Source organism: Balaenoptera borealis (genome assembly GCF_965194805.1).
Source record: "Balaenoptera borealis genome assembly, chromosome: 11".
Lineage (NCBI taxonomy): Eukaryota > Metazoa > Chordata > Mammalia > Artiodactyla > Balaenopteridae > Balaenoptera > Balaenoptera borealis.
The window spans coordinates 5,816,558-5,842,237 of NC_138868.1; the positions used below are offsets into that span (position 1 = coordinate 5,816,558).

Sequence of the window (25,680 nt, forward strand, 5' to 3'; positions counted from 1 at the left end):
GTTTGGTTGGTCACCTCGCAGAGGCCTCTGCAGGAGGCGTTATAAGGTGAGGGCACTTGCTAAGGTGCAGGTGAGTCAGCAGTGAGATCGGGTCCAGAGGCGCCGGGGTGCTTGGTTGGGCTCTGAGGGCCCAGCAGCAGCGGGCCTGAGCTACAGTCTGTTCTGTTTGTGTTCTGGTAAGCAACCTATGAGCACGTGTCCTTGTGAGAAGTTTCTTAGTGGCTGCTCTGCCCTGCAGAAAAGGGCTTTGTTCACTATAGTTGCACAGTATCTATTGGTTGAATTGAATTAGTCTGCCATTCAGAATTTCCACAGTTTACCCCAAAGTCCCCTCTGCTCCTTATCTCTTTATCTTTCTCTACTGAAGCCTGTCCCAGCTTGACTGACTCTCTCCGTGCCAGTTCTCACCTCCAAGATCATCTCTCAGAGGGGTTTGCCTTGATGTTGTAACCCCGGTGGATCCCTCTTGCCTTTGAGGTGCCAGTACAGGTGGCTTGTCGTTTTTTGTTTTTTGTTTTTAATCCTCTGCCTTGTTTTCCTTTTGTCTCACTTCCAGCGCCCTGGGTGCTGTGCTAGGTCCCCTGTCCTGACACTGTTTGCAGAGGCGTGGGGCACTGGGGCACAGCAGGACTGCAGATCCAGGTCTCATTCCAAGTCGCAGCACATTCAGGGGCTGCAGGGATGATTGTCGTATGTCAGAGGATCTGGGCGGAAGGCCTGGCCAGGCCCCAGACTGTCCAGATCTCTCCCTGGCACTTTCCCGCGTGAGCTGGAGACCTCAGGCCGGTAAACATTTCCCGTGAGGACTAGTGTGGGCCTTCTCTCTGGCTCCCTCCCAGTAGCATCTTGCTCTCTTCTGAACAGGGCCCTCCTCCTCCCATCCAGAAGGCGTGCCTGTTTGGGGGCAAGTTTCTCTTCCAGACACATCGTTCACAGAAGTGGGGCATTTGCCTGCTCTCTCTGAAGCCTCACCTGGGCCCGCCTGACCATCTCTTCCCTTCCCTCTGTGTCTTAGCTGCCTCTCGTCTCAGCTGTGGATACTTTGCCAAACTGTCAAAGGAGTAAGGCCTGACAGTGGAAGATGGGATAATGACGAAAAGAGGAAACCGTTTCCTCTCCCTTACTGAATGAAAAGATAGGCTCCCACCTGTTGGGCTTTTTCTTCCCTTTGACCCCACAGGTACCCTCTTCTGCCTCAGCCTCATCTGAGACTACTGGCTGTTGCCCCGAAACTCACTTCTTTGTGTCCTTCTGATCTTGTTCCTGGCGATCTTGACTCTGCAGGACTTTTCCTCTTCTCTTGTCCTGTCGAAATTACTCTTCAGGCTTTCCTGCATTAAGCCTTGCTGAATCTATTCAGCTGGACGTGGGTTCTCTCTTTTAATAATAATGATGATAAATAATGATTGATTGTTATTAATAATAAAAGTCAACCCTTGTTGAGCTCTTACTGTGTGGTGGCAGGGACCTTGCTAAGCCCCTTTTATGTATTATTTGATTATCACAACAACCCTACAACAAAAGTACAGTTAGCTCCTTGTTTACAGATGAGGAACTGTGAGTGAAATAACTCCCCCAGAGTCACACAGCTAGGAAAGGGCACGGCTGGGGTCCTCGCCAAGCTGTCAGGCTCAGCGTACACGCTCGGGTCCCTCTCACGTATTATCCTGTTCTTAGCTCTATTAGCTAGCCCCCAACAGTGGTGCTCCATGCAGGGTATGTGCTCAAGACGTATTTTATTTTTTTTTTTTTTTTTTTTTTTTTTTTAAGACGTATTTTATTGAATTGAATGCCCCAAACATTCATTTTCAGCCTTGACATAATCTACCAAGGCAACTCATTTTCTTGGAACATGGACTTAGTTCATTTGATGGTTTGCTGGCCTGTGTCTCCATTTTGCTCTTTACTGACCAGTGGCTAAAGCTAACGGACAGGTGTGGCCTTTCAAAAACAAGCAGTCTGTAAACTCCAGAAAGTGGTCACGCACCACCAACTGGGCTCCCATGGGTCCAAGCACAGGGTGTGCTCTTTGTGTGTGGGGTGGTGGTCTCTGCAGGAAGGGATCTGAGGACATAGCCGGCGAAATAGGAGACACATCAGCTTCTTCATTTGTGTCCAGTTGCAGAGTGAGACAGGAACCAGGCTCAGAGAATCCGGAGGCGAGGTAGCTCCTGAAGGATTGGAGGTGGCTCTGCAGAGAAAATTGGCCTGAGGTTGGATGGGAGTGGGCAGGAGGACCAGACACTTCAGATCAAACAAGAAAAGTTTCTAGAACTTCTTGTTCTTGTGTAGGGGGGTGCCAGAAAAAGGTTTTACTTAAATGCTTCTTACTAGGCACGTCGGCCAACGTCTGAACGCGTCCTCTATACCAGGCACGGTGCCAGTGCTTTGAGTGTGTACCTCCTCGGGAGCCCTCCGACCTGGGTGGTGGTGTTACTCCCATTTCACAGATGAGGAAACAAGCTTTGAGTGGTTCTGGGAGCGGGTGGCAAAGCAGCAAGAATAGAGCCCAGGCAGTTGGACAACAGAGCTGGGGTGCTCTCAGCCCCGCGCTGCCCTGGTGGCCCCCCCAGTTACCCCTGAGATCAGGGGAAGCAAAGCAGCAGTTCTTCTCTGGGTTCTAGGTCTGTGTTCCTGCTATGCCTGGCTTCTCTGGGGAGTGCTGGGAGAGAAACGAGGGTAACACTTTCTTTTTCTTTTATTTAGATAACGCCTGCCTCCTGAGAGCTGACGATACACTTGAGGGTAAGTCCTGTGCCTGGATCCAGGTCAGTGGGATGCCTGTGGGAGCAGCAGCTGTAGATTTTAGCAGTCCTGGCACGTCAGTGATCAAGCTCACTAAATAAAAAAGGCCAAGCTCTGATTTTTGGAAAATATATGCAGTCTTTGTCTGTTCCCGACTCTCTCGGTTTTCTTGGTTTTCACAGGAAAGTGATGTCTGGCTCCCTGCTGGCCCCAGTTGGCTGCTGGCCAGCCTCAGCAGGAGGCCCTACTTCTGGAAGGGTGTGGCTTGGGACGCCTGGTGGTGGGGGAGAGCGGCGAGGCTCCTCAGGACCACAGGAAGGAAGCATCTGTAGGGCTGGGCAGCCTCTGGGAAGAGCGCTTGAGTCCATGTGGAGAGCAGGCAGCTGGGCACAGGAGGTGGCTCTGTCAGCTGGCTGTAGAAGCACTTGACACATGTGTCCAGACAACGATGAGGGGGTGAAGGTGGACTTGCCCCTTCTTCCCCCCACATAGTGCTCTGTGTGGCAGCACGGCCCTGTATAACCTCCCGCTCTTAAGGTTTCCCCTCACACAGGAAACTCCACTGATTGCATTGATTCCGGTGCATCTCCGCAGCCTAAATTCCAAGGCCCTCGGGTCCGGGGTCCACCTGATGGCCTGTGAGAGGGCCCTAGCCGGGCACGGTCCTGGCTCTGTGTAGCGTCCCGCCTGCATTTCAGACACTGATATGCTCTTCCCTTCATCCAGAGGCAGGCCAGCCGCTACCCCCTGTTTCACAGCCAGGTGCCCTGGGAACTTAGTGGCTCAGGGACAACTTTTCCCAGAGCTCAGGTCCAGTGCTCAGTGTGGAGATTCCTTTGTCGGGGGATTTTTTTCAGATGATCCTTCAGAACCCATAAGCTGTTCTCCGTCCTGAGATTTTTCCACAGTCCTCACGTGTCCTAGGTCTTGGGCCAGGAGTGGCCGTTTTCCACTCTGAGATGGAGTTTGCTTAGAAAAGTGGGCGGAGTGTAAAGGCAGGTGGTATGAGAGGAAATGCCTCCGGACCTTTGACGGACTCCACCCTCCACAAACTTCCCACTGTTCTCTCTGCTTGCTCTCGGTCTCCCATCTTGGCTGATAGAGTTGAATGTTGTTGCTCTTACTGGCATCCCTGTGAGGAGAAGAGGGGCAGTTGGGTGACAGTCCCAATTTCTCAGCTTACGGAGCTGAGAAATTGGGGCCCAGAGAAGGCTAATTAGCAGAATCCAAGATTCTGACACCCCTCCTTTTTTTTTTTTCCAGAGTGTCATCTTTTTTTTTTTAATTTATTTTATTTTTAATTTTAATTTTTTTAAAATTTATTTTATTTTTTATTTTTATTTTTTATTTATTTTATTTATGGCTGTGTTGGGTCTTCGTTTCTCTGCAAGGGCTTTCTCTAGTTGTGGCAAGCGGGGGCCACCCTTCATCGCGGTGCACGGGCCTCTCACTATCGCGGCCTCTCTTGTTGCGGAGCACAGGCTCCAGACGCGCAGGCTCAGTAGTTGTGGCTCACGGGCCTAGCTGCTCCGCGGCATGTGGGATCTTCCCAGACCAGGGCTCGAACCCGTGTCCCCTGCATTGGCAGGCAGACTCTCAACCACTGCACCACCAGGGAAGCCCCCAGAGTGTCATCTTTTCTTGCATGTCTTCCCCAAATCCATCAGTAGGAAGGGAAAATTAGTCGCCAGGAAGGGCCTTCTTCTGCCAGGTCATCTAATTTGTTAAAGCTTGTTTGGCTTTTCAGTCCCTACTTCCCTCCTGAGTCCATGGAGCTTTGCTTAGTTACTGTAACTAAGACTCTGCCATTGAAGGTTCCCGCCTTCCCCTGTCCTCCTCCTTTTGGTCGCCTTGGTGATCCTGGAGGGAGGTAGATGTGGGCTTTTTTTTTTTTTTAAGTATTATTCCAGAAGGCATAACCCTGGGTCATCTCAACACCCCCTCATTGCTGCTGTTCCTCACCTCCTTATCCTGATTTGCCTGTGGGCCGGGGGGCATTTGGCGGTGGCGCTGGGATATCCAGGGCAGCTCTAGGTACATTTCCACCAGCTGTGGACCAGACTCCATATGTGGCAGCTCCTCTCTGGCTGAGGCCTCGGGAAAATTCCATGATCTGGCTGTGCTGAGTCATGCTTAGTCTCTGAGGATACGTGTGTCACCTTTCGCATGTCTGTCACTGGTCAGCCCAGGGTCTGGGAAAGGCTGCAGTTACTATAGAGTGATATCATGCTGCTGATCTTTTCTATTTGCCCATCGCTGTATGCTTCTCCGAGTGCTTTTACTAATGTGCTGTTTATCAATGTGAAATTGATTAATATTAAATCATTTATAATAAGTGGATTATTCTGGAAAACATTCCTCTCATGAATGAGGAAACTGAAGTTCGGTGAGACCAAGTGACTTGGTGAGTTTTGGGTGACTGGTGAGTAGCCTGTTTGAGTGAGATTTTTTAATCATCCCCCCACCCCCGGGTTTTTGTGTAATGCAAAGATTATTCAGAAGTTACTTTGACTGTAAAAATTGATTTTCAGTTTGTTCAAGTTACAAACTCAAAAATCTCATTCTTCCTTTAAGGGCCAGTCTTCTACATTTAGCTTTTAAGTGTAGCCTACAAATCTTTCTGTTCTACTTATGATTCTAGAAAATTTTAATAATCACTTTAAGGGGTCTTTGGGTTAATACTTGATCCATTTGCAATCTTAACTCATTTGAAAATTTTAAATTGAGTTTATGAATTACATTCAACTTCCATTAATAATACTTGCAATTGTCTGATTACCAAATCTTTAATACTTAAATATTCCTGTTTAACTAATAAATTAAACTGACTCTTAAATTTTCTCAAACATTCCTATACTGTTTTATCTTATTTTTTCACACAGCTTTACTGAGGTATTTTTATTTATTTATTTATTTATGGCTGTGTTGGGTCTTCGTTTCTGTGCGAGGGCTTTCTCCAGTTGCGGCAAGTGGGGGCCACTCTTCATCGCGGTGCGCGGGCCTTCTCACTATCGCGGCCTCTCTTGTTGCGGAGCACAGGCTCCAGACGCGCAGGCTCAGTAATTGCGGCTCACGGGCCTAGTTGCTCCGCGGCATGTGGGATCTTCCCAGACCAGGGCTCGAACCCGTGTCCCCTGCGTTGGCAGGCAGATTCTCAACCACTGCGCCACCAGGGAAGCCCCCTACTGAGGTATTTTTGACATAATAAATCGCACATATTTAAAGTGTACAATTTATATTTTGACATATGCATGCACTTGTGAAACCATGACCACAATTAAGATAGTGATTATCCAAAAGTGTCCTTGTGCCCCTTGGTAATCCCTGCCTCCCACCCCTTTCTGCCTCTACCATCTCCAAGTAACCACTGAACTGCTTTCTGTTACTATAGATTAATTTGCATTTTCTGGAATTTTACATAAGTGGAATCATGTATGTACTCCTTTTTTGTCTGGCTTCATTCACTCAGCATAATTATTTTGAGGTTTGTCTATGTTGCATGTATGAATAGTTCCTTTTATTGCTAAGTAATATTCCATTAGTGGATATTCCACAATTTGTTTATCTCTTCACCTGTTGGTCATTTTAGTTGTTTCCAGTTTTTGGTGATTCTAAATAAAGCTGCTGTGAACCTCTGTACAAGTCTTTGTATGGACATATATCTCCTTTTATCTTGGGCAAATGTGTAGGAGCAGAGTGGCTGGATCATATGGTAGGTATATGTTTAACTTAAACTGCCCGACCATTTTCCAAAGTGGTTATACCATTTTCCATTTCCACCAGCAGCAGACGAGGGTTCTGGTCCCTCCACACCCTTACCAACACTGGAGGCGGTCAGTCTTTTTCATTTTAGCCATTCTGAAAGGTATGTAGTGGCATCTCATGGTGGTTTCAATTTGAATTTCCCTGGTAGCTAATGATGTTGAGCATCTCTTCATGTGCTTATTTGTCATCTGCCAATACTGATATTATTTTATTTTTTATTCGTTTTTTAAAACTTCATCTTTTTTTCTTTTTTTTAAAAAATGTTTTATTTATTTTATTTTATTTATTTATTTTTGTCTGCGTTGGGTCTTCGTTGCTGCGTGTGGGCTTTCTCTAGTTGTGGTGAGCGGGGGCTGCTCTTTGTTGTGGTGCGCGGGCTCCTCATTGCGGTGGCTTCTCTTGTTGCAGAGCACAGGCTCTAGGCACGCAGGCTCAGTAGTTGTGGCGCACGGGCTCAGTAGTTGTGGCACGCGGGCTCAGTGGTTGTGGTGCATGGGCTTTGTTGCTCCGCGGCATGTGGGATCCTCCCGGACCAGGGCTCGAATCCGTGTCCCCTGCATTGGCAGGCAGATTCTTAACCACTGCGACACCAGGGAAACCCCAATACTGATTTTAAACTTAGTAAAATTCCGAGTTAAAATCCTAAGTTTAAACCAATTACTCAGTTACATATTTTAATTGGAATCTTGAGACTGACTCGTTACTCTGAACAGACCAAATTCCCTTGAACATTGAAGTACATAAAGTAACAGATACACACAGATTTCTTTTTTTTTTTTTTTTTTTTTAAATGTTGGGATCGTATTTTAGTTACTATTGATGCTGATATGCAGTCACATCTTTTTTTTTTTTTTTTTTTAAGATTTATTGATTGATTGATTGATTGCTATGTTGGGTCTTCGTTTCTGTGCTAGGGCTTTCTCTAGTTGCGGCAAGCGGGGACCACTCTTCATCGCGGTGCGCGGGCCTCTCACTATAGCGGCCTCTCTTGTTGCGGAGCACAGGCTCCAGACGCGCAGGCTCAGTAGTTGTGGCTCACGGGCCCAGTTGCTCCACGGCATGTGGGATCTTCCCAGCCCAGGGCTCGAACCCGTGTCCCCTGCATTGGCAGGCAGATTCTCAGCCGCTGCGCCACCAGGGAAGCCCCTACACACAGATTTCTTAACACAAAATTATAAATACTATGGTTTTTATTTTCTTAGGCATATTTATATGCTTAAATTTAGTCTTCCTGGAATTAAAGAAGCTTGCCTAATAAGGAGATAATGATATGATCTCAAACTGTAGTAAATTACTTTCCTAAGCGACTTTTGGAGTTTCTTTCTCAACTGGATAACACTTTTTTTATAATTCAAGAGATTGCTGCCCAGGGTGAAACTAGGTCTTAGTCTTTGAATCCAACTGCTAGGCAGAGCCCCGAGTCATTGCCATTTTGCCCCCAATTGGGGATGGTTTGATAGCCCATGTGCCCTGGATTGAAGCATGCCTAATCCTTCTCTTCTCATGGAACTCTGCACTTCTACACCCAGGCTGCTACGCTGTGTGACTGGATTCAATTAATCTACTTGAGGCTTCATTTCTGTGCACTATGGCCACAAAATAGGTGGAATTAAAATACAAAATAGGTGGAATTTAGATTCTGCCTATTTTCCAAACCTTTGATCAAGGACTAGTTTTAAAATCTTGTCAGTGGGACTTCCCAGGTGGCGCAGTGGTTAAGAATCCGCCTGCCAGTGCAGGGGACATGGGTTCAAGCCCTGGTCCGGGAAGATTCCACATGCTGCGGAGCAGCTAAGCCTGTGTGCCACAACTACTGAGCCTGCGCTCTAGAGCCCGCCAGCCACAACTACTGAGCCCGTGTGCCTGGAGCCCATACTCCACAACTAAGAGAAGCCACTGCAATGAGAAGCCTGCGCACTGCAACAAAGAGTAGCCCCTGCTCTCCACAACTAGAGAAAAGCCTGCGCGCAGCAATGAGGACCAAATGCAGCCAAAAATAAATAAATTAATTAATTAATTAATAAAAAAAAAATCATGCCAGTGACACAGCAGTGCGGGAATTTGAGTCCCAGTCTTCTGTGTCTGGGTCTGGTGTTTCCTCCCTATATCTTACATCTTATCAAATGCAGAGAAAGGGAGTCTGGTACTTAAGGGTTCTTGGTTTCTGGTCAGGCTTGGTTACTAAGAAATTCTGACACCCGAAACCCATGCCTGCCTTTTCGTATTCTTTAGTTCATCCCCCTGGAAATGGTGAGAACCCTGGCCTCTCCCTAACCTCCCAGTGGAGAGCTACAAGTCTCTTTGGAGGGGCATTGTCATCAAACTCTTGTTAGAGATTTGGATATTTTATTTATTTAATTTTTTTTAAAGTGATTTTTTAAAAATTTATTTTTAATTTATTTATTTTTGGCTGCATTGGGTCTTCATTGCTGTGCGCGGGCTTTCTCTAGTTGCAGCAAGCGGGGGCTACTCTTCGTTGCAGTGCGTGGGCTTCTCATTGCGGTGGCTTCTCTTGTTGCGGAGCACGGGCTGTAGAGCACAGGCTCGGTAGTTGTGGCGCCCGGGCTTAGTTGCTCCGTGGCATGTGGGATCTTACCGGACCAGGGCTCGAACCCGTGTCCCCTGCATTGTCAGGCGGATTCTTAACCACTGCGCCACCAGGGAAGTCCCAGAGATTTGGATTTTAGATGATAAACAGATGTGGACTTGCGTTCCTGTCTTGGTTACTGGGTGTGGCCTTAGGAAGCTTGTGACTGGTGAGTGGGACCTGGCTGAAAATTATTAATGCAGTCTGACCTCTCCCCTGTTCTCTGATGCTTATGTGGCTCTGTATGGGTAAAAGCGCAGGTCTGTGGAGTTCCACGAAAAGGAAATTTGAATGGGGGACTGTCTTAGATTCCTGCTTTTCAGAAGTTTTAAATACAGTCCTTCCTTACCTTTGACTCTGAGTTCCCCCTTCAGGTGGTGAAGGAGCATTGCGTGATACACAGCGTGAGAGTCTTATTAAATGGCAGTGACATCACTGAGTATCAGAACCTCCATCCAAAGAGATAGGAAAATGTGCTCCATTTCAGGGCAGGGCATTAAATGGCAGAGGATACAGAGAAAATTAAAACTAAAACTTAAAAAAAAAAAGGCATTTGACATGACAATTTCAGTTCTAGAAATGTAACCTAAGGTATAATAAGACAAGCACACAAGCATACTAGGCTGTTTGGATCAGCATTTTTATAGCAAAAAAAATGGGAAACCACCAAATGTACATCAGAAAAGAATTGCTACATATGCAGTCCATTCAGTGTTATACAATGCAGCTTTAAACATAGCCCATGTACCCTGATCAAACTGTTGCTGTAAACCTATTACCACAGAGCAAGAGCCACGATACTTTTACTCGAGAAAGGTAAAACAAAGTGTATAATACCTCATTTTGGTTATTTTGGAATGTTATTCCATTTTTTTTTTCTGGATGCTGGAATTATAAAATTATGTGTTTAATAAATGTTGCTGTGTCTTTGTAAATAATCAGATTTTTTAAAAAATTTAGAGAAGTGTGGCATTTAAGACACTATTTGGGGCTTAAGATCAAGTACAGAGTATTTAAGTATCAGAGTTCTTTTACCCGTATTCTTCAAAAAATTGTTTAGAGGGATGAAAACCTCTTTCTAACTGCCATATGAGATATAGATTCCTCGGGAATGGTGAAATAAGGAGTTCTTAAAAGATATTCCTCTGTAAAAGAAATGAGAAAACTGGCAAAAATTGTCAGAATCAACTTTTTCAGAACTCTGGAAATTAACCAAAGGCTTGCAGCAATCCAGGGAACATTTAGTCAAGAAAAATGGCTGACTCTTGTTTTCAACAAAAAATTATGAGGCATGTAAAGAATGGCATGTACACAGGAAAAGACACAATCAGTAGAAACTGTCCCTGAGGAAACTCAGGCCTTAGACTTTATAGACAAAGACTTTAAATCATCTATTTAAAAATATGTTTAGGACTTCCCTGGCAGTCCAGTGGTTAAGACTCGGAGCTTCCACTGCAGGGGACACGGGTTTGATCCCTGGTTAGGGAATTAAGACGATCCCCCATGCCTCGCTGCATGGGCAAAAAAAAATGTTTAAAGAACTAAAGGAAAGTCTGAGAACAATGCCTCACCAAAAAGAGATGATCAATATGGGATAGAAATTACAAAAAAAAAAAAAAAAATTCTGGAGTTGAAAATTACAATAACTAAAGTGAAAAAATCACTAGGAGCTCAACAGCAGAGTTGGACAGGCAGAAGAATCAGCAAACTTTTTTTGTTTTGGGCGCGCCACACAGACTGTGGGATCTTAGTTCCCCGACCAGGGATTGAACCCGCACCCTCGGCAGTGAAAGTGCAGAGTCCTAACCACTAGACCACCAGGGAATTCCCAGAATCAGCAAACTTGAAGATAGGTCAATTGAGGTTAAACACTGAGAAACAGAAGGAAAAAAGAATGAAGGAAATTGAGCAGAGCCTCAGAGCCTCAGACACCTACAGCATACGCATGTTGGGAGTCCTAGAAAGAGGATAGAAAGGAGCAGAACGAATGTTTGATGAAATAATAGCCCTAAAATTCCCAAATTTGATGAAAAACAGTAATTTATGTACTCAGGAAGTTCAGTGAACTCCAAGTAGGATAAAATCAAAGAGATCCACACCTAGACACATCATAATCAAAGAATCTTGAAAGCAGCAAGAGATAAGCGACTCATCACAAGGACCTTTGATAAGGTTAAGAGCTCACTTCTCCTTGGAAACCATGGATGCCAGAAGGCAGCAGGATGAACATAGATGCCATATGAGGCAAAACCTTCAACTGTATTTGATCTTTGAGCCTTAGATGGCTCTGATCTCTTCCATCTTCAGGGATAACATGTCAGTGTAGTCCCTAAATAACAATTACTCAAGCTCCTTTCACACTTGACCTGTAGGAATTCTTTTACCAAGTTCCCCTCTGCAGGTGTTTTTAGAAATACCTAAGGAATACTTATTATGTGTTCCACCAAGCCTGGGACATAGTTGGGGCTCAAAAAATCTTTGTTAAATGAATAAAATCTACCTGGGTTACTGATTTCCTTGGCCAGCTGTCTATTTTCTCTTCTGGATGTCACTAGTTCTCCCTGTCTCAGGGTTGTTGCCTCCTTCCTCCTACTATTTTGCCTTCAACATGCAAAAAGACTTATCTCATAACTTCTCAAAGTACATCTTTTAAAAATATTACCAGGGCTTCTGGGTGGCGCAGTGGTTAAGAATTTGCCTGCCAGTGCAGGGGACACAGGTTCGAGCCCTGGTCCGGGAAGATCCCACATGCCGCAGAGCAACTAAGCCCGGGCGTCACAACTACTGAGCCTGTGCTCTAGAGCCTGCGAGCCACAACTACTGAAGCCCACGTGCCTAGAGCCCGTGCTCCGCAACAAGAGAAGCCACCGCAGTGAGAAGCCCGCGCACCACAACAAAGAGTAGCCCCCGCTCGCCACAACTAGAGAAAGCCCACGCACAGCAACGAAGACCCAACACAGCCAAAAATAAAAATAAATAAATAAAATTTTAAAAATAAATAAAATAAAAATATTACCAGATATTTCACAAAATTTTACTGAATGCTTGGGGATAGCAGGATGGAATTACAACACAGAAAAAAAAGTTTTGTCCCCAAAGGTGAATTCAACCTTTACCTCAAGAAAAATAGAACAACTACTATAATCTACTAATGGCAGCCTCTCCCCTACCCATCAGCCATCAAGGTTTCAACAAATACTGGGGTCTAATCTCAACTATCTCACCCCAGGACACTATGCAACCAACTGCTGATGTTGTGTTGCTTTTGTTGTTGATAATATTCCTTATATGTGTATCACGCTTCATAGTTTTATTCTTTATTGGACAGTTCTCATTGGGACAGGTTAAGGTCGTGGTTTCATCGTCATGGATGATGGATCAGAGGTTCGGGGGGGGGGTTCAGTGACTTACCCAGCTCCACCAGTAAGAGGCAGAGCCAAGCTTTGGAAGCAGCAGTTCCGGTTCCTGGCCTTGGGTTCTTCCTGCTGTCCCACAGAATATTAGAACATGATGCCTCAGTGTCACTGTGCGCAGGTCTGAAAAGACCAACCCGAAACTCTCCGACTTTCCTACTTAAATTAATCTCTTGATCCGTGTTTGCTGCTTTTGTCCCAAAAGCCATTTGTTGTCACCTGGGCTTGTGGCCAGTTGGGAGTCTTCACTCAGGGCAGGGCTCTCCTCCCTGCCATGTTGCTAAGACCTTTTGCCTTTCCTCAGCCTTCCTGGATTTTGACTATTCAGTTCCAGCCGGTTGCAAAACAGCTGTTTGTGTTTTTGCTGACCCGAATCATCTTTCCATCCCTTTTTACTTCTGATATTCTTAAATGGCAGTTTCAATATTTGGCAAAATAAATTCCCCATGATCTAGTCCTGAGTTTTCACACTTGACTGAATGGTTTTAAAAGGGCTAAAGTTATTACTGTGCATTATTCTAAGAAAGTGTTTGTTCTTTCCTCGAGCATTTGCTGTGCATCTGTGGCAGGCACAGATGGATCTGACGACATGGCGCCTGCCTTCAGTCACTTATCCTGTGGTTGAGGAGAGAAGGGATGCATGTCCTGGGGCAAAATACATGCTCGCTCAAGTAGTAACTAACTAATAAGGAACAGTCATAACTGCTGTTTACTGAGTGCTGTTTCTGTGGCAGGTAAGATGCTAAATGCAAAAACGAATGTAGAAAATTACCAGGCAAGTTCCTTAGGTTCTTTGAGCTTTGGTTTCCTCGTCTATAACATAGGGGCAATAAGACCTTCTTCACGGTGATATTGGGGGGATTAAATGAAATAACGTAAAGCGGCACATAGTGGGCATATCCTAGTGGTGGCTGTGTTGATGGGGCCAGTGGAGAATAGTTCCAGGAGAACTCATTATGGAGAGTAGAATACATGAGGCCAAGGGCCTGCAAGCTGAGGGGACTGGGTGGGAGGGGAGCTGCTCAGAAAGGACTTCTTGGGAGAGCTGGCCCTTGAATGAGGGCGTCACATTGGGGTTGGTGGAGAGGAGGGGACGGTACCCAGAAAGTGGCACACGGAGCAAAGTCATGGCGATGAGAAGAGCCAGGCATGGGAAAGGTGTGATGCCCCTAGCCTCACTGGCAGGAGGAAGGCGATGGATGGTCCATGAAGGTGGAGATTTGTGTCTGCTTTGTTTTCTGCTGAACCCACAGGACCCTGGCACTTAGGAAACCCTGTTAAAAAAAAAAAAAGGATGCTGTTGGGGAGTAGCGAGCGTCGGGGCTGGGAGGTTCATTCTGTGAATGCCCAGCTGCCTGTTGGGATTTGAGACAACAAGAAGCCTCTGAGATGCTTGAGCTGGCGACCCCCCGAAAGGTGAATGGGGTTTTGAGAAACTCTTCTGGAAGCAGTGAGCCGGCTGACCTGGCATGGGGAGAGGCAGGAGGTCAGGGTGGGGGACCAGCTCTGAGAGGCAGTTGTTGTAATTCAGACCTGCTGTTGCCACGTGTGTGGACCAGGGAAGGGGTGGTGATGGGAAGGAAGAAGTGAACACAGAAGAAAGGTTGTCATGGGGAGAAGTGGAGAGAAGACTTGGAGAGCTCTAGTTTGTAACTCTACCTCTGTCCTGAAATGCAGAGCAAGAAAAGCCACGCATTCATGTAGCTGAAGGACTGAGGTCGGGGAAAGTGGAGAGGTGTAGAAATAAGGAGTTGAAATGGGGTGCCATCTTTGGAGACGGGCTATTAAACCCAACTCAAAATTTCCTGAGAAAATTGAGTTTGCTTGAGACCGGAGCAGTTAGTCCTGAGAACTTGCCTGGAGAGAAGTTAGAATAGACGGGGGACACCTGCTGATGAGAGGGGAAGTGCTTGGAGACTGAAGTCACAAGTTAGGGGATGGTCAGCTTTACCTTCTATTATAGAAAAGGTCTGAGTCTAGTCCTGTAGCTGGCCTCTCCCTTTGTTGTTCTTACAACTGTGAGTCAGTTTTCTTCCCCCTCATGACTCACTTTTGCAGCTGGGGAGAACACACAGCTTAAAGAGGCTTTCTCTCCAGGGGGCAGATGAAGGACATTTCTGGGGCAGAGGGCCTCAGAATGTAGCCATTCCTGGCAGACTTATGGCCCCAGAAGGACATTTCAGTCACTGCCTCTTTGAGATTTTTGTCCCAGGTCAGCCAGCCCAGCAGAGTAAGCCCAAGTGGTCAGTTATCGATGGGATCCCAGCCAGGGGTCTCTGATGGTGTTTTTTACCTTCAGCATCTCTGACACCAAATGTGTGCTGTTTTTCCCAGCACCAACAAATTCTCTGACACTCTGACACCAACTGGGTGATCTACAATTTAATTCAGTTCTGACACTAACCACCTGGAGTTAGTGCAGATACCAGAGGTTAAGGGCTCAGTCCCACAAGACTGTCCCTATTTCAGTCCCCAGTCCCCAGTTACCACCTGTACTTCTGACCAACCGGCTAGAAATAGGGCATTCCCACCTAGGTTTGATAATTTGCTGTAATGGCTCATAGAACTCAGGGAAACACTTTACTTACATTTACTGATTTATTTTAAAGGATACAAATAAACAGCCAGATAAAGGGGTACTTTAGGTGAGGTCTGGAAGGATCCAGGCACAGGATCTTCTGTCCCCATGGAGTTAGGGTGCCTCACCCTCCTGGCATTCACCAACTAGGAAGTTCCCTGAACCCTGTGGTTTAGGGTATTTGTGGAGGTTCCATTGTGTAAGCATGATTGGCCATTGGTGATTAACTCAATCTCCAGCTCCTCCCCACTTCCTCGAAGTCCGGGGTTAGGGCTGAAAGTGCCAATCCTCTAATCACGTGGTTGCTTCCTGCGGTAGCCAGCCTCTATCCTGATGCTGTATTTAGGGGCTCACCAAGAGTCATTGTATCAGCACAAACTCAGGCGTGGTTGAAAGGGACTTTTATGAATAACAAAAGGTGCTCCTCTCACCCCTATCACTCAGGAAATTCCAAGCGTTTTAGAAACTCTTGTGCCAGGAACCTAGGGCAAAGACCAAATATATATTTCTTATTATATCACAACATTGCAGGGTCTCTGTGGAATTCTGGGCTTGGATGGGCTGGAGTTGTACCCTGGCTGTGAAATCTTTTGAGATGATGGAGTACCTTCCACCCTGAAATCTGAGGTCTCGTGAAACAGTTACTGATAAGGCAAAGGAAGCCCAGGTGTGACCCAGGTAATGGCCTCAGCAGCGCTACACTTGAATCTAATAGAGTTTTATAACAGGTTACCAAGTGGTAACCCAAAAGATTAGGGCTTGACTTAAAAAAAAAAAAAAAAAAAAAAAAAGAGTTTTATATTTTAGCTCAGTAATACTTGCACCTGGTACAGATGTATAAATGTATAAAAATCTCCTTTTGTTTTCTCTCCCTTATAACCCATTTCCTCTCCCTAGAGGCCACCTCTGGTTAAAGTGTCTTGTCTATCCTTTTAGAGATGATGTGGCCATTTAAAATAGAAGTATATTTCTGTTCTTTTTTTCTCCTACACCCTCTCTCTGCTCTGTGCCCTTTTCATTTATCAATGTATCTTAGAGATCTTCCATATCAGTACAGATGTCTGCCTCACTCTTTTTTTTTTTTTAATAAAATGCACATCTTTATTTGTATATTAGAGAGTCTGAAAGAATATATACCAAACTGTTAATTCTATTTGAGGAAAAAAAGGGAGGGTATCAGTTACTGTGTTTTCACTTGCAAATAATAGAAAATATAGACACAAATATGCTTAAATAATAAATGGAATATATTGACCAAGTAACCAAAAAGCTCAGAGGTGAAGTGGGCTTGGGTGAAGGGTTGATACAGGAGTTCAACAGTGTCATTCAGCTGCCAGCTTTTCTCTGTCTTGCCCTTTGCCTTCAAAGGTAAAAGCTTCTTGAGGACATTATGCTAAGTGAAATAAGCCAGACAAAAAAGGACAAATACTGTATGATTCCACTTATATAAGGTACCTAGAACTGTCAAACTCTTTTTTTTTTTAACATCTTTGTTGGAGTATAATTGCTTTACAATGTTGTGTTAGTTTCTGCTGTATCACAAAGTGAATCAGCTATATGCATACGTATATCCCCATAGCCCTTCCCTGTTGCGTCTCCCTCCCACCCTCCTTATCCCACCCCTCTATGTGGTCGCCAAGCACGGAGCTGATCTCCCTGTGCTATGCAGCTGCTTCCCACTAGCTATCTCTTTTACATTTGGTAGTGTATATATGTCAATGCTACTGTCTTACTTCGTCCCAGCTTACCCTTCCCCCTCCCCGTGTCCTCAAGTCCATTCTCTACATCTGTCTTTATTCCTGTCCTGCCCCTAGGTTCTTCAGAACCATTTTTTTTTAGATTCCATATATATGTGTTAGCATACGGTATTTGTTATCCTCTTTCTGACTTACTTCACTCTGTATGACAGACTTAAGTCCATCCGCCTCACGACAAATAACTCAATTTCATTTCTTTTTATGGCTGAGTAATATTCCATTGTATATATGTGCCACATCTTCTTTATCCATTCATCTGTTGATGGACACTTAGGTTGCTTCCATGTCCTGGCTATTGTAAATAGAGCTGCAGTGAACATTGTGGTACATGTATCTTTTTGAATTATGGTTTTCTCAGGGTATATGCCCAGTAGTGGGATTGCTGGGTCATATGGTAGTTCTATTTTTAGTTTTTTAAGGAACCTCCATACTGTTCTCCATAGTGGCTGTATCAATTTATATTCCCACCAACAGTGCAAGAGGGTTCCCTTTTCTCCACACCCTCTACAGCATTTATTGTTTCTAGATTTTTTGATGATGGCCATTCTGACTCGTGTGAGGTAATACCTCATTGTAGTTTTGATTTGCATTTCTCTAATGATTAGTGATGTTGAGCATCTTTTCATGTGTTTGTTGGCAATCTGTTTATCTTCTTTGGAGAAATGTCTATTTAGGTCTTCTGCCCATTTTTGGATTGGGTTGTTTGTCTTTTTGATATTGAGCTGCATGAGCTGCTTATATATTTTGGAGATTAATCCTTTGTCAGTTGCTTCGTTTGCAAACATTTTCTCCCATTCTATGGGTTGTCTTTTTGTCTTTTTTACGGTTTCGTTTGCTGTGCAAAAGCTTTTAAGTTTAATTAGGTCCCATTTGTTTATTTTTGTTTTTATTTGCATTTCTTTAGGAGGTGGGTCAAAAAGGATCTTGCTGTGATTTATGTCATAGAGTGTTCTGCCTATGTTTTCCTCTAAGAGTTTTATAGTGTCTGGCCTTATATTTAGATTTTTAATCCATTTTGAGTTTATTTTTGTGTATGGTGTTAAGAAGTGTTCTAATTTCATTCTTTTACATGTAGCTGTCCAGTTTTCCCAGCACCACTTATTGAAGAGGTTGTCTTTTCTCCATTGTATACTCTTGCCTCCTTTATCAAAGATAAGGTGACCATATGTGCGTGGGTTTATCTCTGGGCTTTCTATCCTGTTCCATTGATCTATATTTCTGTTTTTGTGCCAGTACCATACTGTCTTGATTACTGTAGCTTTGTGGTATAGTCTGAAGTCCGGGAGCCAGATTCCTCCAGCTCCAGCTCTGTTTTTCTTTCTCAAGATTGCTTCAGCTCTTTGGGGTCTTTTGTGTCTCCATACAAATTTTAAGATTTTTTGTTCTAGTTCTGTAAAAAATGCCACTGGTAATTTGATAGGGATTGCATTGAATCTGTAGATTGCTTTGGGTAATATAGTCATTTTCACAATGTTGACTCTTCCAATCCAAGAACATGGTATATCTCTCCATCTGTTTGTATCATCTTTAATTTCTTTCATCAGTGTCTTATAGTTTTCTGCATACAGGTCTTTTGTCTCCTTAGGTAGGTTTATTCCTAGGTATTTTATTCTCTTTGTTGCAATGGTAAATGGGAGTGTTTCCTTAATTTCTCTTTTAGATTTTTCATCATTAGTGTATAGGAATGCAAGAGATTTCTGTGCATTAATTGTGTATCCTGCTACTCTACCAAATTCATTGATTAGCTCTAGTAGTTTTCTGGTAGCATCTTTAGGATTCTCTATGTATAGTATCATGTCATCTGCAAACAGTGACAGTTTTACTTCTTCTTTTCCGATTTGGATTCCTTTTATTCCTTTTTCTTCTCTGATTGCTGTGGCTAAAACTTCCAAAACTATGTTGAATAATAGTGGTGAGTGTGGGCAACCTTGCCTTTGTTCCTGATCTTAGAGGAAATGGTTTCAGTTTTTCACCATTGAGGACGATGTTGGCTGTGGGTTTGTCATATATGGTCTTTATTATGTTGAGGTAGGTTCCCTCTATGCCTACTTTCTGGAGAGTTTTTTTTATCACAAATGAGTGTTGAATTTTTTTTTTTTTAATTTTTATTTATTTATTTATTTATGGCTGCATTGGGTCTTTGTTTCTGTGCGAGGGCTTTCTCTTGTTGCGGCAAGTGGGGGCCACTCTTCATCGCAGTGCCCAGGCCTCTCACTATCATGGCCCCTCTTGTTGTGGAGCACAGGCTCCAGACGCGCAGGCTCAGTGATTGTGGCTCACGCACGGGCCTAGTTACTCCGCAGCATGTGGGATCTTCCCAGACCAGGGCTCGAACCCGTGTCCCCTGCATTGGCAGGCAGATTCTCAACCACTGCGCCACCAGGAAGCCCATGAGTGTTGAATTTTGTTGAAAGCTTTTTCTGCATCTATTGAGATTATCATATGTTTTTTATCCTTCAATTTGTAATATGGTGTATCACACTGATTGATTTGAGTATATTGAAGAATCCTTGCATTCCTGGGCTAAACCCCACTTGATCATGGTGTATGATCCTTTTAATGTGCTGTTGGATTCTGTTTGCTGGTATTTTGCTGAGGATTTTTGCATCTGTGTTCATCAGAGATACTGGCCTGTAGTTTTCTTTTTTTGTGACATCTTTGTCTGGTTTTGGTATCAGGGTGATGGTGGCCTCATAGCATGAGTTTGGGAGTGTTCCTCCCTCTGCTATATTTTGGAAGAGTTTGAGAAGGATGGGTGTTAGCTCTTCTCTAAATATTTGATAGAATTCGCCTGTGAAGCCATCTGGTCCTGGGCTTTTGTTTGTTGGAAGATTTTTAATCACAGTCTCAATTTCAGTGCTTGTGATTGGTCTGTTTATATTTTCTATTTCTTCCAGGTTCAGTCTCGGAAGGTTGTGCTTTTCTAAGAATTTGTCCATTTCTTCCATGTTGTCCACTTTATTGGCATGGAGTTGCTTGTAGTAATCTCTCATGATCCTTTGTATTTCTGCAGGGTCAGTTGTTACTTCTCCTTTTTCATTTCTAATTCTGTTGATTTGAGTCTTCTCCCTTTTTTTCTTCATGAGTCTGGCTAATGGTTTATCAGTTTTGTTTATCTTCTCAAAGAACCAGCTTTTAGTTTTATTGATCTTTGCTATTGTTTCCTTCTTTTTCATTTATTTCTGATCTTTATGATTTCTTTTCTTCTGCTAACTTTGGGGTTTTTTGTTGTTCTTCTTCTTCTTTCTCTAATTTCTTTAGGTGTAAGGTTAGGTTGTTTATTTGAGATATTTCTTGTTTCTTGAGGTAGGATTGTATTGTTATAAACTTCCCTCTTAGAACTGCTTTTGCTGCATCCCATAGGTTTTGGGTCGTCGTGTTTTCATTGCCTCTTTAACAGCTGTGTAGCATTCCATAGTTTTTTTTTCTTCTTTTTGCCATATGTTTATTGCAAAATATATCATACAGAAGACATATTTAAGACACGTACGCACACGCACACACACAAAAACCAAAATAATAAAATGAGCATATATGTCCCATCCCCCAGGTTAAGGAATAAAAAGGTTATGACCATGTAAGCCCCCTAAGTGCCCTAACCCCCACAACTCTTCTGACTTTTTTTTTTTAATTTAATTAATTCATTAGTTTACTTTTGGCTGCGTTGGGTCTTCATTGCTGTGCGCGGGCCTTCTCTAGTTGCAGCAAGCGGGGGCTGCTCTTCATTGCGGTGCGCGGGCTTCTCATTGCGGTGGCTTCTCTTGTTGTGGAGCATGGGCTCTAGGCACGCAGGCTTCAGTAGTTGTGGCTCGCAGGGTCAGTAGTTGTGGCTCATGGGCTCTAGAGCACAGGCTCAGTAGTTGTGGCGCACGGGCTTAGTTGCTCCGCGGCATGTGGGATCTTCCCGGACCAGGGCTCGAACCCGTGTCCCCTGCATTGGCAGGCAGATTCTTAACCACTGCACCACCAGGGAAGTCCCTATTCTGAGTTTTGTAGTAATCATTCTCTTGATTTTCTCAATAGTTTACCATTTATGGACAATCTCTAAATAACTTATTGTTTTGTTTTTTGTTTTTGTTTTTTAAAAATAGATTTATTTATTTATTTATTTATTTTTGGCTGCTTTGGCTCTTCGTTGCTGTGCGCAGGCTTTCTCTAGTTGTGGTGAGCGGGGGCTACTCTTTGTTGCAGTGCGCGGGCTTCTCATTGTGGTGGCTTCTCTTTGTTGCTGAGCACGGGGTCTAGGTGCATGGGCTTCAGTAGTTGTGGTTCACGGGCTCTAGAGCGCAGGCTCAGTAGTTGTGGCACACGGTCTTAGTTGCTCCGTGGCATGTGGGATCTTCCCCGACCAGGGCTCAAACCCGTGTCCCCTGCACTGGCAGGCGGATTCTTAACCACTGCGCCACCAGGGAAGCCCCTAACTTACTGTTTAGTTGTGCCTTTTTTGGAACATCATAGACATGGAGTTGTACTGTAGACTTCTGTGACTGGCTTCGCATTACATTGGGATTTATCCACGGGCATGCATGTGACTCCTTTCGTTTTCACTGCTGTGTAGCTTTACGCTGTAGGAATGTGTTACAGTGTATTTATCCTTTCTGCTGCCAAGAAGCCTGTAGGCTGCTTCCATGTGTTTGCTCTTAGGAATAGCCGTGCTGTGCACATTCTTATACACAGCCCCTGGTGTACGGGAGCAAGTTTTTCCCGGATATGAAGTAGGAGTGGAATTCCTGCCACATCTAACTCTTCCTGGTTATGCAAAACTCTATTCCAGTGTGGTTGTACTAATTTACCCTTTTTCCCACCAGCAATATAGAGCATTGAGTATTTTCTGACCACCCATGTGGTGGGAATTTGTTCCACAAAACTGTGAGTGTTGTCTTGTGATTAGAGCTTCTTGGGGTGAGTTTGTTTTGTTTCTCCAACTGCTCAGTGCCGAAGATAGAGACACTTGATGTTTTGTGCAGGTAGCTCTTGGGGGTGAGGAGAGGTAGATCAGGTTTATTTCTGCTTTACTCATATTCTGACGGAGTATTGTTGGAAGTCACAACTTCACTGGAGGTAAGGTCTCCTTAGACCTCCCACCTTGGGTGGGCTCTGGGCTCTGCCTGTGTGCCCTTTGAAACTTTGAAAACTGAAGCTCAGGTTTGCCTTGGTTCTGCAAATGCCCTCAGGGCAAAAACTTCAATGTTTACTTGCCTCTCTGGGTTTCTGCCTCTGCTTAGATTTGGACCCAAGTGTTCCTTATTTTCTTGCTAACTTGTCTATTCTTTTAAGAAAAAAATTTAAATATATATACATATATAGACACACACACATATTTTATCTAGCATTTTTAGTTGTTTTCAGCAGGAGGGATGGACGGTTATCTTGCCCAGCTAGAAAAATTCTTGTTTAAAGTAGTGCTTTTGGAATGGAGTCCTTGCATTGCTAGGGATATGGCTTCCATTCTCATGGGTCTTTGGGTTTCACACTTGAGGATAAGACCATCAGTATCACAGTGATGTTATGGAGGTGGTTTGGGCCGTTCCCCCAGAGTTGTAGTACTTTGCTGCTTGGGTTGGGCCAGGAAATGTGACTCACTCATTTCAAACTCATGTGACACTGATTTGTCCCAGAAGGCCACTTTGTGAATTTGTAATGGAAGATGGAATCCCTGGGGTCTGCCCCTCCTGGTTTTAAAGACCTGTGGTTGGCCCATCTGTACCACGTAGGTCTTGCCAGGGGCTAGGTCCACTCTAGCATTCACTGTATAGACAGGGTTGCTTTGGAGAGCAGGAATAGCGCAATTATTACTACATGTCTTAAGGGATTTTAAAAATGATATTATCCTATTTCAGACCCTGGTCCCCCTTGACTCTGGTTGCAGATTCCTACATTCACATAGATCTTTTTCCAAATATTTTGCCCTTCTGATTTGTGGAATTCCCCATAATTCACATATTTTTTGCATTCCTGGGAAGACTGAATACCCTGCTGTCATTCTGCTACTGCTAAACTGATCTTGTTATGTGTTAATTTCAGGCTGGCCTGATTCTTGTTTGGTTTTGTGTTTTCTTAAAAACCTTTTTATATTGTCCTTCTGTTGTCTGGAAACCAAAAAGGCTACTTATTTATTTTATTTTTCCTTTTTTTCTTATTGTGGTAAAATACACATAAACTTTACCCTGTGAGCCATTTTTAAGTATACAGTTCAGTGGTATTAAGTCCATTTCACATTGTTGTGCAACCATCCTCACCTTCCATCCCCATAACTCTTTTCATCTTGTAAAACAGAAACTCGCCGTTAAACAATAACTTCCATTCTCCCCTCCCTGCCAGGCCCTGGCAACCATCATGATACTTTTCGTCTTTTCATGTGCTTATTGGCCATTTATATATCTTCTTTGAAGAAATGTCTATCCAAGTCCTTTTTTCCATTTTTGAATTGGGTTGTTTGTTTTTTTGCTGTTGAGTTTTAGGAGTTCTCTCTATATTCTAGTTATTTACCCTTTATCAGATATATGATTTGCAAATATTTTCTCCCTTTCTGTGGGTTGCCTTTTTACTCTGTGAATAATGTCTTCTTTTTTTTTTTAATTAATTTTTATTGGAGTACAGTTGATTTACAATGTTGTTACTTTCTGCTGTACAGCAAAGTGAATCAGTTATACATATACGTGTATCCATTCTTTTTTTAGATTCTTTTCCCATATAGGTCATTACAGAGTACTGAGTAGAAGTTCCCTGTGCTATACAGTAGGTTCTTATTTGTTATCTATTTTATTTTATTTATTTTTAAATTTTTTAAATAAATTTATTAATTTGTTTTTATTTTTGGCTGTATTGGGTCTTTGTTGCTGCTCATGGGCTTTCTCTAGTTGAGGCAAGCAGGGGCTACTCTTCACTGCGGTACGTGGGCCTCTCATTGTCTTGGCTTGTTGCAGAGCACAGGCTCTAGAGTGCAGGCTCAGTTGCTCTGCGGCATGTGGAATCCTCCCGGGCCAGGGCTCGAACCTGTGTCCCCTGCACTGGCAGGCGGACTCCCAACCACTGCGCCACCAGGGAAGCCCTGTTATCTATTTTATGTATAGTAGAGTGTATATGTCAATCCCAATCTCCCAATTTATCCCTCCCCTTCTTCCCCCCCGCCAGTAACCATAAGATTGTTTTCTACATCTGTAACTCTATTTCTGTTTTGTAAATAAGTTCATCTAAAACATTTTTTTAGATTCCACATATAAGTGTTATCATATGATGTTTGTCCTTCTCTGTCTGACTGACTTCACTCAGTATGACGATCTCTGGGTCCATCCATGTTGCTGCAAATGGCATTATTTTGTTCTTTTTTATGGCTGAGTAATATTCCATTGTATATATGTGTCACATCTTCTTTATCCATTCCTCTGTCGGTGGACATTTAGGTTGCTTCCACATCCTGTCTATTGTAAATAGTGCTGCAGTGAACACAGTGGTGCATGTATCTTTTTGAATGATGGTTTTCTCCGAGTATATGCCCAGGAGTGGGATTGCTGAATCACAAAGTAGCTCTATTTTTAGTTTTTTAAGGAACCTCCATACTGTTCTCCATTGTGGCTGTACCAGTTTACATTCCCACCAACAGTGTAGGAGGGTTCCCTTTTCTCCACACCCTCTCCAGCAGTTACTGTTTATAGATTTTTTGATGATGGCCATTCTGACTGGTATGAAGTGGTACCTCATTGTAGTTTTGATTTGCATTTCTCTAATAATTAGTGATGTTGAGCATCTTTTCATGTGCTTTTTGGCCATCTGAATAATGTCTTCAGATACACAAATTTTTAAAATTTTCATGAAGTTCAATTTGTCTATTTTTTCTTTTGTTATTTGTGCCTTTGATGTCATATCAGAGAAGTCCAGTGTCCGAAGTCATGAAGCTTTTGTCCTGTTTTCTTCTAAGAGTGTTGTTATTTTTGGTTTTACATTTAGGTCCTTGATCCACTTTGAGTTTATTTTTGTATATGGTGTTAGGTAAGAGTCCAACTTCATTCTTTTGGATGTGGGTATCCAATATTCCCAGCACTATTAGTTGAAAAGACTGTCCTTTCCCCATTCAATAGTCTTAGCATCCTTGTCAAAAATCATTTGACCATATATGTGAGAGTTTATTTCTGGGCTCTTTGTTCTATTCCATTGGTCTATGTGTCTGTCTTTATGCCAGTACCACACTGTAATTGATTACTATAGCTTTGTAGTAGGTTTTGAAATCCGGAAGTATGAGTCTTCCAGTTTTGTTCTTCTTTTTCAAGATTGTTTTGGCTATTTGGGGTCCCTTGAGATTCCATTCCAGGATGGGTTTTTCTATTTCTACAAAAAAATGTCATTAGGATTTTGATAGGGATTGCTTTGAATCTGTAGAATGCTTTGGGTAGCATTGACATTTTAACAATATTAAGTCTTCCAGTCCATGAACATGGGATGTGTTTTCATTTATTTATGTCTTCTTTAATTTCTTTCAGCAGTGTTTTATAGTTTACATTGTACCAGTCTATCACCTTCTTGGTTAATTCCTAAGTATTTTATTCTTCTTGATGCTATTGTAAATGGAATTGTTTTTGCAATTTTCTTTTCAGATAATTAATTGTTCATGTATAGAAATGCAACTGTTTTTTGTGTACTGACATTGTATCCTGATACTTTGCTGAATTCATCTATTAGCTCTCACAGCTTTTTTATGGACTTGGTTGAGTTTTTACGTGTAAAATCATATCTGCAAACAGAGGTAATTTTACTTCTTCCTTTCCAATTTGGATGCCTTTAATTTCTCTTTCTTTCATAGTTGCTCTGGCTAGAACTTCTAGTACTATGTTGAATAGA

The 25,680-nt window shown here is 43.4% G+C and overlaps 1 protein-coding gene across 8 annotated transcripts in view; it reads left to right on the plus strand.

Annotated features, from left to right (window-relative positions):
- PC (pyruvate carboxylase) overlaps window positions 1-25,680 on the plus strand; it is a 105,732-nt gene that overhangs the window by 2,323 nt on the left and 77,729 nt on the right. For 5 of the 8 annotated variants that reach the window (XM_082340793.1, XM_082340794.1, XM_082340795.1 and 2 more), the window contains one exon: window positions 2,707-2,745. The gene's annotated coding sequence lies outside the window, so the exon portion shown is untranslated. Of the gene's footprint in view, window positions 1-2,706; window positions 2,746-4,933; window positions 5,168-25,680 lie in introns of those variants that run through there. The other 3 variants (XM_082340797.1, XM_082340800.1, XM_082340792.1) reach the window with 2 other exon arrangements.